Source organism: Musca autumnalis, unplaced genomic scaffold, assembly GCF_047663935.1.
Source record: "Musca autumnalis isolate F117 unplaced genomic scaffold, ASM4766393v1 scaffold_1, whole genome shotgun sequence".
In the NCBI taxonomy this organism is placed as follows: domain Eukaryota; kingdom Metazoa; phylum Arthropoda; class Insecta; order Diptera; family Muscidae; genus Musca; species Musca autumnalis.
The window spans coordinates 94,604,659-94,619,319 of record NW_027411644.1 but is presented as its reverse complement, the minus strand read 5'-3'; the positions used below and the strand labels follow the sequence as shown (position 1 = coordinate 94,619,319).

The 14,661-nt window shown below is 37.1% G+C and overlaps 1 long non-coding RNA gene across 1 annotated transcript in view; it reads right to left on the bottom strand.

Moving 5' to 3' along the window:
* LOC141390685 (uncharacterized) overlaps positions 1-8,201 on the bottom strand; it is a 97,097-nt gene extending 88,896 nt beyond the window's left edge. The window contains exons 1-2 of the long non-coding RNA XR_012409446.1: positions 8,139-8,201; positions 7,672-7,909 (exon numbers count right to left, since the gene is read on the bottom strand). This is a non-coding gene — a long non-coding RNA (uncharacterized lncRNA). The remainder of the gene's footprint in view (positions 1-7,671; positions 7,910-8,138) is intronic.
* Positions 8,202-14,661: the final 6,460 nt, after the last annotated feature.

The following is a 14,661-nucleotide window of genomic DNA, read 5'->3' as shown; positions in this document are numbered from 1 at the left end:
TGCCATCCAGGAATAAAAATATGGACCAAAAATGAAATTTGTTTATTTTTCATACCAAAGTAATGGTCCATTTCACCCGCTAAATAATATCGGATCATCATCCAAAATTGTAGGCATCTTCTTCGAACTAAACCCTTACCTCGTGCAAAATTTCGTGACTATTGAGCTATAATTGCAACCTCTAGTGTGCTTATGATTACACTTCAAGCAAAAAACTGGATATATTAGGCTGTAGCTCTGTTATCTGACCGCGTAAATCAACATAATTGGCATCAATGGAAAGGGCAAGAGTTGGTCTTCCAAATATTATTTACGTGGGCCGAATGTGTCTTCCAGGAATAAAGATATAACCGGTATATAAAAAATTTTCACAATTTTCGCACAAATGTTATGGTCCATTTAACCCTCTAAACACCATCCGATCACCATCTCAAATTGCAAGCATCTTCTTTGTCATATACTGTTACCTTGTTCGAATTTTCGTGGTCATCGGGCTATTATTGCGACCTACAGAGCAGCTACAAAATCGGATAAAAATTATGTTTTTGGTCCATTTCACCCGCTAAATATTTCACGATCATCACCAATTAAAATAGCGATCTATTCTGATGTGAAACCGACCTCCATACCAAATTTCGTGACGATCGGTCTATAATTGCGGCCTGGAGTTTGATTACAATTTATAATGGACAGACGGACACACGGACGGACGGACACACATCTCAAAATCGCTTTATCTCGCCGAGATATGAAGATTGGTATACCACATTGGGGGTCTCCGACGAATATTTCGCGGTGTTACATGAATTTTTTCCAAAACAAACTTATAATACCCTTTCCACATAGTGGTGTAGGGTATAACAATAAGTTTTTAATCACCTAACTGTTCAAAATATGATCAGAAGATACATAATTATAATCACTTTTCAAACACCTGCATGACCCTTTTTTGATTAAGCATTTTTTAATCTTCATGAAGATCCAAATGTGACAATAAATAAAGAAAAAGTAGTCACATTTCAAACGCCTCAATGATTTATTTGTGATTGCTACGCATTTGTTTTTGTATTTTAAATTGAACTCTTTTTAATCATTACAGGGAGTCACTTTCGAGTCCCTTTCTGATCATACAAGCGACTTAATCAGTTTTTGATCACCAAAAGGACTCTAAAAAGACTCCGCAATGTGATTTTTGAAAAAGCTATCTTCCAAATGCTAGCTGGGTATAAGCTAACATCAACAGACTTGGATGTTTTTCGACCACCAACCGAATCATTCATTGAATCGTTCACGTGTTTTGAATTTTTCGTTTTCTATCTGTCTTTGTGTAATTGAGAACTTTTCGCTTTTGTTTACATTCGTGAAACGAAACAAAACAGCGAGTTCGGTCAACGTGGGTTATGTTATGTTTCATTTTGTATTGTTCCTATGGAAAATACGAAAGGAAACTATTGGAATTGTTTCATAAAATATTTGTACGTACGCTTTACTTCACATACAATCTTGCACATTGTTTCATATTTTGTGAGTTGGTTTTTACTTCTTTGTATGTGTATTTTTCCTGTTCGAATTTGTTGTAGCTGTGAGTATGCCATGTAAATTTTGTATTGTTGTATATATTTCTAACACTGTAAAAGCTTTAAATGGTGACTTGTTATGCATATTTTAGAATCGAATACGAATGTAATGTTGCCAGTTTTTGTTGTGTTGTGCTCTATTTCACTTATCATATTTTAAAGTGCTGTTTATTTGGAAAATTTATTTTTATTCGATTTAGAATTTACAATTTTAAGAAAAATTTCTTGTCCTTACTATTTACTTAGAGACTTTACCTACAACGTGAAGAGAATGTCGACCCACACTTCATAAAATCTGAACGATAAGAAGTTGTTATTAGTAAACTAGCTGAACCCGGTGCGCTTTGCTGCCCCGACTACGATAAAATATAATGGAATGTATAATTATACTAACGTTTTTAATATTTTAATGAATAAATATAGGAGATATGAAAGCGTTATATACCTCTTCAGGGTTGTTATGGAGCTACTGTCGTATTTTTGTATGTTTCAGAAGGTAACACTCCTCCGAAAGCCTTTCCGCCTATAAGTATTCCTAATGATTTAGATTTATCATAATAAAACATAAATCTTAAGAAGTCTCTCAAAGATATGATACTTAATAGCTGTAGCCTTGGTCAATTTTTTTCCCGACTATAAGTACTTGTGTAAATAATGATGACTTCTACTGACTGCTAGGTCTTCAAAATTTCATTGAAATTGAGCATACGTAACAAAAACATGAAATCAACCGAAAATATATATGGGAGCTATATTCCTATATGAACTGATCTCGATATAATTTTTCAAATTTATTTTTAGACCAAATCACGTCTGACATCCCAAATTTCATTGAAATTGAGCATAACCATAACATAAAATAAAACGAAGTAACCCAAACGAATTAAAGGCATTTTCGTTCTTCATGGATCCCAACACGATGGAATTTTGCATCAGAAGGCTTGAATATTTTTCTGGTCAACTTTTGTAGCACAATTCCATTTATCGATATTTTCCGAAAAGTTTGCACCTTCTCAAGACCAAAACTGCCTGAAAAAGCGTTCCAATGCTTTTGCGATGTATTAGAGAGTTCTTAACTACTGTCTTGGCTACATTTTTCTTTGTGTTGGCTCGCAAATCTCAATGGTTTGGCTGTTATATGCGACGATGTCAAAAAAACGTAGATAAAAAACTTAAAGTCAAAATCGGGAGGCTCGATTTTCATCGTAGACATATGGTCCAGTAGACTTTTTTGCTCAGTTCAATCCCAGGAATCAGAAACGCGAAGGGCCCATTAAAGTTTTCAAATCGCCCCGGCCTAGTATATACCCTTTTAGCCTAAAGGCTGAGGGTATAAAAATATCAAAAGTCCATTCAACGATTTTTGCGGAAATGACCAATACAAAAACGACCAATATTTCGTGATATTATATTACTATTACCGAAAGGGGGCACAAAAATTTCAAGACCCCGTACATCATTGTAATTTACATCAATTTAAAAACTGGTCATTTCTGTATCATGACTTAAAACATTGTCTAATATTATTGAGACATTTTGTGGCATACAATGTAAATATATTTCCTTACAAACAAGCTAAAACAATAAAGGAACCCACGTAAATCTTAGACAGTAGATCCGTTGTTTACCCGCTAAATGGATGTAATTTGCATCAAGGGAGAGGTCAAGAATTGGTTTTCAAGTTTCGTATTCGTAATTTGCCGAATATGTCCCCCAGAAATTAAAATATATTCCATAAATTAAATTAGGATATTTTTCCCACAAAAGTTATGGTCAAATGCAACCCGCAAAATACTATTTGATCATTATCTAAAATTATTGGCATCTCCCTCTCAAATTTTGTCAGTTTTGAACTTGAATTGCGACCTCTAGCGTGACTATGTTTGCACTATACACAATTCAAACTGTTGAATCCCTGCATATACTAGGCAATAACTCTGTTATCTGGCCATGTACATCAGCATAATTGACACCAATGGAAAGGTTAAAAATTCGTCTTCCGAATTTGACTTACAGGGGCGAAATGTATCTTCCAGGAATGAAGATACAAGATGTATATTAAAAATTTTACCAACTTTCAGACAAAAGTTTCGGTCCATTTAACCCGCTAAATATTATCTGATCATAATTTCAAATTGCAAGCTTCTTCCTTATTGTAAATCCAAACTTTACTTAAAATTTCGAGCAGATCGGACTATTATTGCGGCCTACAAAGCCGCCACAAAATCGGATAAAAATTTTGTTTTTGGTCCATTTCATCCGCTTAATATTTTGAGATCATCACCAAAAACTGTAGGGGTCTATTCTGGTCTTTTTTCCCATTGGTTCAAGTTCTCTTGGCACCAAACACATCAACATCAACATATCGTCTGCTCCGTCGGAAAAGGTCGTAAGTCCACTTTTTTTGGAAATCGCGTTTTTGTTACAGGATGATAGTACACGTCAAAACACGTCGTATGATACAAAGAAAATGGTAGTATGTCGCGTTTTTCTATACGTTTTGCCCTTGTCGGAAAAGGTCGTAAGTCCACAAAACGCACAAATTTGAGTACGAAAAGGTCGTAAGTCCACAGGAAAATGTATACTTTAAAAGAATACTACAGCTAATGTAGTTCAGATATAATGTTTAACGTCATCCATGGTTGGGGTACAATGTAAAGAACTAGCCTACACCTTTGGATGATAATCGGATGATATTTGGCGGAGCCTTTGGACCAAACTTTTGAACAAAAATGTGATAATTTCTATATTGCAACGAAAATTTACATTTGAAATCTATTTTCCCCTATAAGCGAACTGATTATGAAAGATGGACTTCTGGCCTTTTCATTGATACAAATTGGGATGCTGTATGTGTTCAAATACCTCATATATTGAAAAAATTTAAAAAAAACAAGCTTTTTACTGTTTTACTGTCGTATATCTTACTTAACTTTATTAACTGGTAATATGTGGTTTCTCTAGGGACATTTATTCACATAACGAGATTAGTTTTGTGTTCTGAATTGAATAAAGTTGAATAATACCTTCTAACGGACGGGTAAGTGCAATAATAATATAATACACGATGGTGTCATGGGTCTAGCTTCCTATGGCTTTCACGGTGATTCTGAAAGCTCTGATGATAAATTTCCTAAGCCCAGGAAGACATTACATGCTGAAGATTCTACATGGTTTGCAGACAAAAACAAAAAACCCCAAACGAAGAATAAACACAAAATTTCATCCATTTCTGAGGAATATTGAGGCCACACCTTCAAAATACCGGTAATCGGGAGGTACCGTTCTATGGGGGCTATATGAAGGCGTCAATACCAAATATCCTAGAAGTAATAGAAACTTCTATACCAAATCACTAAGATCTATCTTTAAAATTGCGAGCTGTATCTTAATTTCAAAAGACGGACAGACGGTCATAACCATGACCGACTTAGAATTTTACTCTGATCAAGAATATATATAATTTATAGGGTCTCCGCTGAATATATCGATATGTTACAAACTGAATGACAAATTTAATTATACCCTCCATCTTATGGTGGAGGGTATAAAAATCTTCAGAAATGTTGGTGTCGATATATAATTTTAACATACCGCCAAATAAATGATGACTTGAGGCATGCCGACTGTATTCACCTTCTTAAAATGTATCTTATATACCTGATGAAACTATAGCTATCGATATGTTGCCTTCTAATCTAAACACTTGCTTTCCAATAAGACCAAAGCTTCGTTACGCATAACATCTGGTATTTCCATTGATTTGTAGCATATTTAAGAAAGTGGGGGCGGTCGGGTCTTATTGCTAAAATATGTAGCCGGGATTGGGGAAACGGAATCGTTCGTAAGTTTTATAAATGTATATAGCGCATTTAAAAAATAAGGCACAGGTGTAACCCGCTCCTCCGAAATTCAACAAAATATATAGCCTACTTCCACCAAGGGACATCCCTGTGCATAATCTGAAAATTACATGGAATAAGTACTTAGGGTCGGAGATTCAACAACAGTTGCCTCGCAAATTAATTTTCTTACCGATATTTTCATAAATTTAGCAAAAAAGCATTTTTTAAAAAAATAGGGCCTGCTTCCGCCCCCTTCCAAATTCAAAAATTCTCTGAAATTTTCAAAACAATCGGTTCAGCCGTTTTTGAGTCTATGCGGAACATACAAACATACACACATTGTCTTTTACAAAATTTCGTGACGATGGGTCCAAAATTGAGGCCTGGAGTTTTATTACAATTGTTAATGGATGGACGGACACACATAACAAGATCGCTTTATCTCGTCAAGATATGAAAAAATGACAGGGGGAGGGGGTCTACGACGAATATTTCGCGATGTTCTACGAATATTGGACAAAACAAACTTGTAATATCCTTTCCACATTGTTTTGTAATGTAAAATATTTTATTTTAAAAACGTCCGTAAATTGTAGGAAAAGGTCGTAAGTCCCTACAAACATACAAAACTGTACAAGGAAAAGGTCGTAAGTCCAAAGACATCCAATTATCTCCCAAACGCGTCGGAACTTTATCAAACAAAGTACAGGTATTGAAGCGAAATAAATTAACGAAGAATACTGCCTTTAAAATCTTTAATACAGAAAGCGCTGGAATGTGTTTTCTTCCTCCTGAAAAATTTATTGAGAGGGACTTACGACCTTTTCCGACGGAGCAGACGATATATGTTTGCTTTTGCCGGAAACCCGTTCAATGTATTACTTTCCGGTGCTATGCATATATTCACAAATATTAGTTGAGTCTACAAAGCAAATGCACACCACTTTGATATTAGCCTACATTTGCATTCACTCCATTTGCATTTAATCGGGCCATGTTTTAAGTTTACTTCACGTAAAATCTTCTTATCGTTTACAATGAGTCGGAATATTTTAAGCATATAACCATCCGCATAGAAATACCTACGTTTTATTCGTCCGCATAATACTCGTGTACATGGGGCTCTTTTAATGCGTATTTCAGTGACTTATTGTAAGCACGTACGTTTAACTACTAACTTACGTAGGGGTCTATTCTGGTCTGAACCCGACCTCCATGCAAAATTTTGTGACAATTGGTCCATAATTGCGGCCTGTAGCGTGCTTACAATTTTTAAGGGACGGACGGACTTACACACTAATCAAAATCGCTTTATGTCGTCTAGATATAAATTTTGGTATACCACATGAGGGGTCTACGACGAATATTTCGCGGTGTTACATGCATTTTCGGAAAAACAAACAAACAAACTTATAATACCCTTTCCACATAGTGTGTAGGGTATAAATACGCATAGAGTATGTGGGGGTCTAGTAGGTTGTTGAATCATAATTTTTGTTAGATTTTGTTGAGGTTTTGTGTGTGTATATTGCCCTTGACTAGCATTTGGTGTTTTTTCGTTATTTACTTTTATTGGTTGAAAACAAACCTTTGTTAACTTATAAACCTTATATCTTAAATCACATTCGGATTGGATTTACAAAATTTAAATTGGTCATAAACACCATGTTATTCACCACAGTTTATACCCCTGGCCTGAAAATCACTTAAATAAAAAAGGATTCTTTTTCAAAAACAATCCTGTTTATGGTCTCCTATGTGGGTTTTTTTATTTCTCTTTTTATTTTGTTAACCCAACTTAGTTTTGTAAATTATTTGGTTTGTTTTTGTCTTAGTTTGTTCGATATTGTTGTTGTTTTTATTTTCTGTTTTAGAATTACAACAATTATACTATGTGTCGCGTCAACACCATTTCTCAACACTTGATTATCCTTGAATTGCCTCTTCGGAAAATATGAGGAAGGGTTGATATTTTCATTACACACTAAGGACAAACAATGTTTGACTCTTGAGATTTCTGAACAGTGATGAAGGACATTTTTGCATTGTTTCTGTTTTCAACCTTGCCAGAGGAGTGATAATATTCACAACAAACCGTACATTCATTATATGGTTTCAATTCAATTTTCTTCGTCTGATCTGGTTTATCACCTGCATTCGTTTTATTTTTTCTCTTTTGCTTTATTCTCCAAATGGGACCACTTAAATGAGACCCCATTATGACCACATCAAATTACAATTGCTACTACCTTGTGATAAGATACGCTGTGGATAGAAGAATGCTTCAATTGTTATCCTTGAAGTTTAACATTGGTTTGTGGCACTTGTTTGCACAAATTCATAGTCACATGTATTGATGATTGATGCTGGTGATGCAATATTTTTCCCATTGGTCCAAGTTCTCTTGACACCAAACACATCAACATCATTGCCAATCCATAGATGTTTGCTCTTGCCGAAAGCCGTACAATGTATTACTTTCCGCTGCTATGTAAATATTCGCAAAAAAAGAAAAAAACGAACAAACAAACGCACAAATAATATTAGTTGAGTCTACAAAGCAAATGCACACCACCTTGATATTAGCCTACATTTGCATTCACTCCGTTTGCATTTCACCGAGCCATGTTTTAAGTTTACTTCAGGTAAAATCTTTTCTCGTTTACAATGAGGCGTAATATTTCAAGCATAGAACCATCCGCATAGAAATACCTACGTTTTATTCGTCCGCTTAATACTCGTATGGGACTCTTTCCATGCGTATTTCCGTAACTTATTGTAAGGACGTCCGTTTAACTACTAACTTAAGTTCGGTAACATTTTCGCAGAAAACGGAGATACGTATTGTAAACAGCATTCGGCAACGAAAGTGCAATTCATACTCTCGCAATAATGCAGAGGACGCCGTCTCCCTAATTTACAACTTTCATGCGAAAACATGTTCCTGTTATTCTCCTTGGAGTTAGAGATAATTTGTTGCTGGCATCATGTTGGGATACTATTTTTCCATAAGTAAACTCATGTTGCTAAACAAAATTGTTCCGCAATACGCAGCATAAGGACGACATTCGTTAACAGGATTTGCACAGTAGTATATTAAACCATGATTAGCCAAACACTGCAAAATATAATTGTGGGGAAAATTTGGCATTGTTCGCCAAGAGGCAGGGAAAACTACATTTTCGTACCTCGCCACAGTTCCTCATCAGTTTGCGTTAATTCGTTGCCGATATTGAAGTTTTTGTTTGGAAACAAATAAATAGATTAGCGGATGCTGCATAAGATTGAGAGCAATGGTCCTGGCCGGCTTTAACATGGCAAAGTGAAGGATTTATCTTGGTCCCTCTTTCATCTCAAGGGGACACTGACCTCCCCGTGGTGCCACCTGACGAAGAGCCTTTAATAACCGTTAAAAGTAGCGAGACAACGTGTGACACTTGTTCACACATAAGAATGTTAAAAACTTGGGTTGGGCGTTGAGCTAAAAACATGTTAGGAAAAAAACGAAAAACAAACCCCTCTAATTTGACGACCCCCTCAAACGTTTTAAGGATCATAATATGCGAATCTACACCCTGAATGTTCGCTCTCTTCATAAAGAAGGTGCAGGTGAAAAATACAAAGCCGTTATTACGGCCATACAGGAAATATGTACAACAATACTGAGGTTACAACAGTCAGTACCCAGGTTCACTCCGTTGGATGAAAGACCTGATACGATTCGTATAATGCTAATTTTGTTAACATCAGTTATATTTGCGCCCAATGACATATTTTACAAGCCCTTTCAAACATAAGACCTGCAAATGAGTTTTATATTATTCTAGACAAGTTTAATGCCAAAAGTGGAAAAGAGTCTGCCCAACGAAACAACTGAAACCTGCCAGCGACAAAAACCATGGTAGCTAGCAGCACCAGATTTAAGGATCAGTAATCAAGATGTATGATCGATTCGAGGAGCAAAAGAGAGGAGAAACGTCTTTTCAGCACCATATTGCAGGAGGAACACGTACGAGATGAATGAAATGTGATCATTCTATGCCCGTCCACGAATAAGATATAACACTGTGTGCTGAAATGTTAGGGACATAAGTCTATCCGCTAATGCCCATAAGATATTGTGTGAATGTTCAGTGAAATATACAGTCCGGTTCATCTGAATAGAACCAACCAATATTTGTCTACAAATACCGTTATATCTGACGAAAGGAGAGGAATTGTAAAGTATAATTTTGTGGACATGTAGAGTATATAGTAGCCGATATTTACAATACCTAACATGTTTCACATAGGCGTTATAATGGTACTTCTTACTCGCTTTATGAAAAAATGTCAACATTTTAGCATGTTTTAATGGTTCACCAGGATAGAACCACCCTAAGAATTTACACAAAGCCTTTGTTAGATGTGGTAAACTTTAACAAAAAAACTATTTATAATTATAAATAGATGCCGTGAGTGTTGATTGCCACCAAATATTGTGCAAAAATTTGTATTAGGGTCTTGAAATTTTATGAAAATCGATGCTTAGAGCTCCAAAAAATATTTTTGTGAAGAAATCGGTAGAAACAGTTTATAAAGTCAACATTTTATAGTGAATTATGTTCAAAATTTTCTATCTTCTATATATATAAATGAGCTTGGTGATAAGTGACTGACTGACTGACTGACTCATCATCAACGCCCAGCCAAAACGGCTAAAGCTAGGAGCTTGAAATGTTACCAGTGGGTCACTGTTGATGCAAATGTGCGAGATAAGGCCGGGTTTTAGAAAATTCGTCCTGGAACCACAAAAAATAACAACAACCAAAATCCTTACTTTTCATTATTATTACGTACTTATTCACTTAGTTGGCCCTCTGCAAGACATGTGTCAAATTAACAATGCTATAACTTCTTGATATCGTAAGATTTCAAATTTTGTAGTTTACTTCTAGGCGCACTTATTTTATCGTAAACCACTAAATAATAGAAAGACAAAGACAAACCGATCCTGATTTTGTTTTCACATAACAGGTGTCGCACAAAAGAATTTCATTCGTTAAAATCCAGTTAGAAAAAATGATTACAAACGATGCATTTGTAAAAATTTTGATTTTCAATTTAAAATTAAAACAAAAATTCTTTCAATAAATAATATTGGGTTTGTTGAACAAATGAGTTGCTGTTGAAGACAGCATTAGGGGAATAAACTCAGAAATCGGCCAGAAATAACAACAACTAAAAACTGTATGGACCTGTTTTGGTAATAACTAAATGTTTGCAAATCAATGAAAGTGCAATAAAATTGTGCATATTACCACGATTTATTTGCAATTGAGAATTTTATCGTATATGGAGATGTACAGACATAACTATTCAATTTTCAATTTCAAAATCTGTAATTTGAAGAAATCTCTAAATAATTAATGAAATCAATAATAGACCCCAAACCAGAGACAAAAGATTGGTTCTGTAATTGAAAACGATTTTGGAGTATGTGTGTTCCGTGAAAAAGGCAGAAAAGTATTACATAACAAGTATTCATCATCAGAAAGAAGTACAATGTATTAAAAGTATATATTGGAATCAAAATGCACAAATAGAAGTGAACGGGGAAATGACAAATAGTATTGATATATCCAAGGGAGTCAGACAAGGGTGCATATTATCACCTTTGCTATTCAGAAAACATTTTTTCAAGAATCGATAAACAAAATTCCAATCGGCATTCCTTTAAATGGAACATTTCTGAACAACATACGATATGCTGATGATACAACCTTACTGTCGCATAGCATATCTGGACTCCAGAATCTTGTGGATAAGCTCACAACACACAGCGAGAAATATGGTTTGAAAATTAACATCAGTAAAACAAAATTCATGGTTGTAAGCGAAAAGAATGACCACAATAATGCAACATTGAAAATTCACAACACCAATGTGGAGAGGGTTAAAAGTTTCAAATGTCTAGGAATTACAATAACTGAACAGTGGGACTGTTCAAAAGAAATACGATGCAGAATTGAACTGGCCAGAGAAGCATTTTCAAAATACAGACGAGTGTTTACGAGTCATGACATTAATCTTGAAACAAAGATTCGTTTTATCAAAACCTATGTCTGGTCAGTGCTATTGTACGCAATGGAAGCATGGACCATAAAAACTGCTGATATAAGAAGACTTGAAGCTTTTGAAATGTGGATTTATAGGAGAGTTCTGAAAATTCCTTGGACAGCCCATGTGACAAATGCCGATGTTCTAAGAAGGATGCACTGCGAAAGAGAACTTATCTTATAAAAAGACGAAAAACAGCGTATTTGGGACATATAATGCGAAATCAAAAATATAAATTACTGCAAATTGCAATCCGCACAAGGATAGAAGGAAACCCTGCTAGAGGTAGAAAGGAGACAACATGGATCGATAACATCACAGAATGGACTGGCATCCGAGACATTACAACCCTATTGTTTAAGGCTAGAGATAGAGAGGCGTTTGCAGATATACTAAGCAATCTATAAACAAAAAAAAATATTACAAATATTGTATCCATATGTACATATTTATAAAAAAACAAGTAAGAAAAGTCTATAGTCGGACGGAGCCGACCATGGGATACCCTATACCACTATCCCTGGACAATCGCTCTCCACGGAACTTCTTTTCAATGATTGTGAAAATTTAATTATCAAATATCAGAGATGTAATGTATAATGGTTAGGTTAGGTTAAAGGACGCGTAACCGTCAACGTAATCGACGGTCACTCCACTCGGAGACCTTATGGTCCATTGTGTTCATCCTGGGGGGGGTGTTATTAGCTGAAGAGATTGCTGAAAGGAGAGAAATAGAATATGATGTTGTAGAAGAAAGGGAGATATTTAGGAGGATAGAATTGAGGCAGAAGTGGGAAGTAAAAGCTTAATTGTTCATCATGGTACTGCCATTTCTTTTTGCTGCAGCCATTTTAGGCTCTTGGCAAAAAGAAGAAGACTTTTCGGTTCGGTTTCACAGAAGGATGAGAGAGACTGGATCGTGTGTTCACCCGTTATCCGTAGTCTTTTGCTCGTGAGCATTGGACAGCGGCACAGTAAATGTTCGATTGTCTCTAATTCCTCCTCATCCTCACAAAGTCTGCAGTAGTCAGCGCCTTCGGTTCTACCCCATTTATAAGTCATTGCTCTGATGTTGCAGTGGCCTGTGATTAGACCAACTGTTAGTCTGAGTTCGATCTTTTTCAATGAAAGTAGAGATGATGTTCTGCGTTTGGAAAGGAGTGGCCAGATTGCTTTGGAAACCCTACAACTAGGTTCGTTTTGCCAAATCTGACTAGCCTTATCCCGATAGCCCTGTTCTAACAGCCGCATGAAGTAGCACAAGGGTGGCTTGACCGAGTTTTCGATTATGATATCTTGTGACTCTGATCCGCGGCGTGCCAATTCATCCGCCATTTCATTTCCTACAATATTACAGTGACCTGGGACCCAACACAGTGTTACTGCTGATTTTAGGTCACTTGATACTTTAATACAGTCCAAAACAACTGCAGACTTGATGGAGTGGGACATTAGTGATTTGAGGGCCGCCTGACTATCGACGTATATAGTCACCGGTCCATCGATGTCCTCTTTAATGTTCTTAATTAGTTCTGCAGCTTTTTTGATTGCAAAAATCTCTGCTTGAAAAACGCTACACTCTTTATTCAACTTAAAAGAGAGTTGAAGGTTGAGAATGTCGCTGTATACACCTGCCCCTGTTCCATTTTCCATCTTAGATCCATCGGAATAGACTTCTACACCGTCTAGTGGTGGAGTGTTGTGGGTCCAGGCTTCTCTGCTGGGAATGTGAACAACTATTGGCTCGAAGTTCATTTGTGGTGATATGTAGTCACTTAAATGCTCCTTGCTTGTTGGCACATTCGTTTCATGCAGATGTGATTTCTTGCCTAGGGCATTCCACCAAACTAGAGCTCCATAGGTGAGAATTGGGCGTACGACTGTCATAAAAACCCAGTGTATGACTTGTGGTCTCAGTCCCCAACTCTTACCAATGGAGTTCTTGCAAGTGTACAGTGCTATTAGTCCTCTCTTGGCGCGTTCTTCGACATTTCTTTTCCATGATAGCTGATGGTCCAGAATTATGCCGAGATATTTGGCTTCCAAAGAGAGCTCTAAAGTGACACCATTTAGCGTTGGTAGAGTGAATGCATCAATTTTCGATTGATACCCTGATAGTCAGGCCCTCCTGGTCTGGATTTGAACTAATGAGTCTCCAATTGTCGGTTTGGAGATTAGGGTTCTGTTTCTTGAGAATCGTCAGGATGCGTGCTGGGTCCACTATGGGCGGTGGCACCCATGCTGACATGATTCTACCACAGGGGATCTCGTCCACTGACACTGCCGCGAGCTCGCAACCCTCCCAAGACTGCCAAGGCCATTCACTGTGGAGACAAGAAAGTTTAACGATTCCTTGTTTTCGCAGCTTATAACCTTAACACCTTTGTAGAGAGTGGCACTCCCGAATTGTGTGTTGGTGCTATCCCCATCTCCCGAGAAGATTATATCTCTCAGGCGTTCTTCGAATAGTCTCCATCGGCTTTCTCTAATTTGCCCCTCGGGGGCAGCCCTGTCTATGACTGCTACGCGAAGGCTGTCCGGAGTCAAGGTACGGGATGAGGTTGAATTTGCGATCTTCCCACCATGCTTCGAAAATTTAAAGGGCACTTTGTGGCTGGGACCAGCTTTTTCGGCTGCCCCGGCGATTGTGTTCTCCTTAGGCTTCGATTTCGAGTGATGGACAGATGAAGTAGAGGGTTCGCCTGCCAGACTCCTAGAAGGTTTCTTTGAGGAAGGATGTGGTTCCTCAGTTGATCTTGCTCTCTTGGCCGAAGAGGATGGCTGAGGGCGCGGATTAGCTTTCGGTTCCTCATCCTTACTGGCAGAGGCCTTATTTGAGTCCGATCGACCAACCGTCTTCTCTAGCTGTGTTCTTCCTGTGTCCTCGTTTTTAGATTCCGTAGGGGCCGCATACACTTTGACTCCTTCGCTATGCGTTCCAGCGGGAGTATGTGATGCTTCCATGTTTGCCCTTTCCCCCAGTGAAGGCAGCGGGATTCCTTCAATCCTACTGGACTTCTTGGGTATCTGGGGGTGTGTTCTCTCGAATTTCTGCACTGTTTTAAGGTTCAACCGTATTAGTTTCACCTCCCTTTCCGATAGTGAAGAGGGTTCCCTGCCTACAAATTTCCTTAGGAAAT